We start from the raw sequence: 4,529 nt of genomic DNA on the forward strand, positions 1-4,529 counted from the left end.
GCACGCACGATAAATACTTTTTTATTTTCATGAGAATAGTTTTATTTTTCTTATTCTAAATATTATATTCATGTTTGTAATGCTATGTTATACTGTGAGCTACCAGCTCCAAATGTTATCTCTTTAATTTTTTGTTGTGAAAAAATGTCTTTGAATGAATTGCGATATACAAATTACAACAAGAAAATCATTTAGATCGAAATAAGAAGATCCTTCAATAAGAACACAAAGATATACTTAGACTCATTATACAAAAGTTAAAGATATTGTAGTATCACTTGAATCGTATTCTTTATTTTATTTGGTATGGGATTTTATTTTTTTATTTTGGAGATTTAATTTGGCGCCAATTGTTGATATCAAATCTTTTATATGAATGATGCATATAATTAGAATTAATAAGTAACTAACAAAGGTAGTATCATTTGAGTTTTACTTTTTCTTTTTTGATAAAATTTGATAAAATTTAACTTGGTTAGTCAAGATAAAAAGATATGTAACGCATCACTTAGACTTCTATTCGAGAAACATATTCTTAACGTTCTTTTTTATCTTTTTTTAAAAATGTAAATGCTAATTTTATGCTCTTGGGATTTTTATTACACTGAAATATAATTTTACAAAAGAAAGAAGGATGTATAAATATGAATGTTTTTTTTATAATTTCATAATTATAATATAATATAATTATATAAGTTTATGATTTTTATTACGCTAATGTAATTTTACAAAAAAAAGAAGGATGTATAAATATATATGGCCATATTATATAATTGTATTTAGTTTCATAACACATATAATTATATATGTATAAAATTGTATTGACAGTTCTTTATATTCTTTGACTAACTTTTTGCATAACATCGTAACTAATAAAACCAAATCAATGTTCTTAAACTATTTAACACCATAAACAATAGTTTTCAGCTGATCAAGAAATTAGAATGCTTACACGTTGATAATAATTATTCTTTGGTTTGACTGAATATCAAGTTACTTTTTAATTCCAATTGATATTCCAATTGATTTAGCAGTCCAGAACATTTCTAGGTGGAATTATATTGAGGGTAATTCCCTTCCCAAGAATGAATTCATTAATGCCATATTATATTGGTTCTAAATAGAAATGTAAAAAAATGATACTTTTGACTTCGGAGAAAAATATCAAATAAAAAACGATATTTTTGATTAAATCATACAAAATTCATGAAAAAATATTGAATTCATGTTAAATATAGAAAAAGAAATAGAATTCATTTTTCTTGTTATTTCGATATTTTTTAATACTTTTGTCTTTATAATTTTATATCGAAGCGGAAATATGTATTATTGGCTAATTCTTTATGAATTGATAATAGGTTACTAGATCTATTTGCGTTGCTTGCACTCTTTGCATTCATCTGTGCTTTCTCTTTTTTCAACGCCCGAATCTATTTTTCTAATTACTTTAAGTGCAAAAATTTTAGAAAATTTCAAACAATGCGACAGACCTAAATGACCTAAAAAATATCCGAGTAAAAAATTGTCAAAGCCGAAGGAAAAAACCATTAATTTTCGAGTTTTTTACCCTAAAATTTTAGTATTTTTCCATCTCTAATTCTGAAATCCACTTTTTTGAAATTTGATAATTCTATATTAATAGAAATTCAACACTCCAATGAGGTCTCCTCTCTTGTCCATTGCAGACTAATTTTACAAGATCTTAAAATCAAAGCGTTGAGAACTTTAGAATTTTCGTTATCACTATACTTCATTACATCGATTTATAATTTAATTCTTATGTAAGAACAGAACCAATTTAAATACTGAACTGATAACACATGTTTCAACACTTTCGTTCTACATTATTGACAAATGCAGTTGTTTTATCTATATTTTTGTTCTTTTGTCGACATATTCCTCGTGCAGTTTGGTAAGTCACTCTCATATATACATTATTTCATTTAAAGAGTTACCTTATACATAATTTGATTGCTATATAGACATTGATATCGACATTACTTTATTGGATTCTTCTTTGGATCATATAATCTACGAGTGACTAACCATTTAACTGTTTTATGAGGGATGTAAATCATTATTCGATCTGTTCGCTGAGGACTCTAAAGTGAGTCGAGACGTACGAAAACTTAAATTGAATGCGGTATTTTATAATTATAACTTCAAGCTATAATTAGAGTCCAACCGAAACTTTTATCAAAACAAGCACTCATTACGTCATTATGTTATCAGATTCGATTGAAACCATTTCAAGTAGAACAAAAACGTTAAAAACTGTTGAGAAAACGTAATAAGATTATAAGGTTATAAGGTTATAAGTTAGTAAAGTTATAAATTAATAAATGTTTTTAATGCGTTATAAGTGTCCGTGTAGGAAACGTTAGAAATCAACTAAACGTTTATGAAACCAATTTAAAAATTTATAAAACGTTATTTATTACTGTAACAGAATCATTTTAAAACGTTTACTAACAAATTTATCTAATGTTTTTACATCTATATAACCCAGTTTTATAATAGGTTCTGGACGTCTATTCATTGAAAAAAATGCACATAATTTTACATGGAAATTACATGTATCGTATATGATTGAAAAATTACCTAAATATGACTGAAAATTTTTACGTAAATAGCTAGAGGATTAGAAAAGCTCTTATACTTATATAGGTACCTAATGTGAACCTGGCACCCGACTTAAAAAAAATAATATTTTTCAATAGGCATTAAACTTGGTTTGTACTATCTTTCTTTTCACTTGTATCTCAAGAGTTTCAAAAATATAAAGGCCAGCACCACACTTTGAGATATTTGAAATCTCTAAACGGGTGCTGTTTCGTTTATATCCGTTTATATATATATATATATATATACCATCGATTTCATTTGGACTCTCGTTTCATCCTCAAGGAGGTGATTGTACCGAATTTTTAAAACAGGGATGAGAGTCAAGTTCGCCATTTTTTAAGATATCTTAATCTGTAAACGAATATTGTTTCGAGATTGTTTGTACCATCATTGATTTTGTTTGTATCTTTAAGAGATTCATTGTACATTATTTTTTAAAACAGAGTGAAAGCCAATTTCACCATTAAGAGTACAAACGAAATCAATGATGGTACAAATTGATGATGGTCCCAAAATAGTACCCGTTTTTAGAGATTTCAAATATCTCAAAGTGGAGTGCTGGCATTTTTTTAAGCCTTTATGTTTTTGAAATCCTTGAGATATAAACGAAAAGAAAGACGAGTACAAATGGGTACAAATCGAGTTTGATTTAATGCCTAGATATTAAAACAAATCATTTTCTTTAAGTCGGGTGCCAGGTTCATATAAATCTAATTGGTCCCCCAAAGAGACAAATATTATAATTAGAGCGCGTAGAGCTGCAAATACAGTGTATACTAAAAGACCACTATTTTATTTATGCATTTTCTGTCGTACGGCAAATTTTTCAAGCCTGTTGATTGTATAAGATAGAGAAATCCGAGGATTACTCTATCCTATACGCATTTGTCGTATGACAAAAACGCACAAATGAAACGGCTTTAGAGTACCTCAAATAAGGTCTCTGTGAAACTCTTAACACCTCAACTTTAAAGATCAGAAATTTTAATAACAGTACTGCTTTGTAGAATTATTGCGGGCAGTGCAAGCAGTTATTAAAATTTCTGATTTTTAAAATTGTGTTGCTAACCGAGACCAAAGTAAGAGCTAATACGGACAGAGCGCGAATGAGAAAAAATCTGAAATGAGTTTGTGCAATAATCTGCTACACAGCCATACATGTTGTTTGTAACTTGATAAATTCATATTCTTCGTTTCATTAAAATGATATGTAATTCAATGCAATTCTTCACCACTTACTTATTCATTCATTTATATTTTATCTTAGAAAACAACGATTTTAAAACATTTGTACAATATAACATGGTTATTTAATTTCTAAAAGATTTCTAAAAGAACATTTTTAAAATAACTTTCAAAAAGTTCTATTTTTACATACTTAAACGATTTTAAAATAAAAATAACTATTTCTAAACATCTTATAAACGTTACTGTTTTACTTGGGATATAGGGATATAATTCCGGTATATGTGTCGCACCTAAGATAAACTTTATTTATTAAGTATTATTTACTATTTTCAAGATAAATGAGTTATATCATTAAAAACTTTGTATTGTCTGCTACTAAGAAAAAAATATTAGAAATCTGACATACTTATTTTTCGTATTAAAAATAGAACTTTTTGAAACATTGCATTTCTGGCGTTTCTGGCATTTATGTCCTATAGAGGTGAGATATATGGCTACTTATAGAGGGAGGCGAGGTATGTACGATTCACGAAAAATTTATAAATAATAATGCTTATAAATAAGACGTAAAATAACACAATAACCTAGAAAATATGTTTACAAAGTTTTACTAAAGAATAAAAATGATAAATATGTATATGAAAAAATAGATATTAATGACAATCTCTCTCTCTCTCTCTCTCTCTCTCTCTCTCTCTCTCTCTCTCTCTCTCTCT

General features: G+C 27.3%; 1 protein-coding gene across 1 annotated transcript in view; it reads left to right on the top strand.

Moving 5' to 3' along the window:
* Positions 1 to 4,529, top strand: part of LOC108687084 — a 92,594-nt gene that overhangs the window by 836 nt on the left and 87,229 nt on the right. The gene's annotated exons all lie outside the window — the stretch shown is intronic.

The sequence above is a fragment of the Atta colombica genome, unplaced genomic scaffold (genome assembly GCF_001594045.1).
Source record: "Atta colombica isolate Treedump-2 unplaced genomic scaffold, Acol1.0 scaffold2, whole genome shotgun sequence".
In the NCBI taxonomy this organism is placed as follows: Eukaryota; Metazoa; Arthropoda; class Insecta; order Hymenoptera; family Formicidae; genus Atta; species Atta colombica.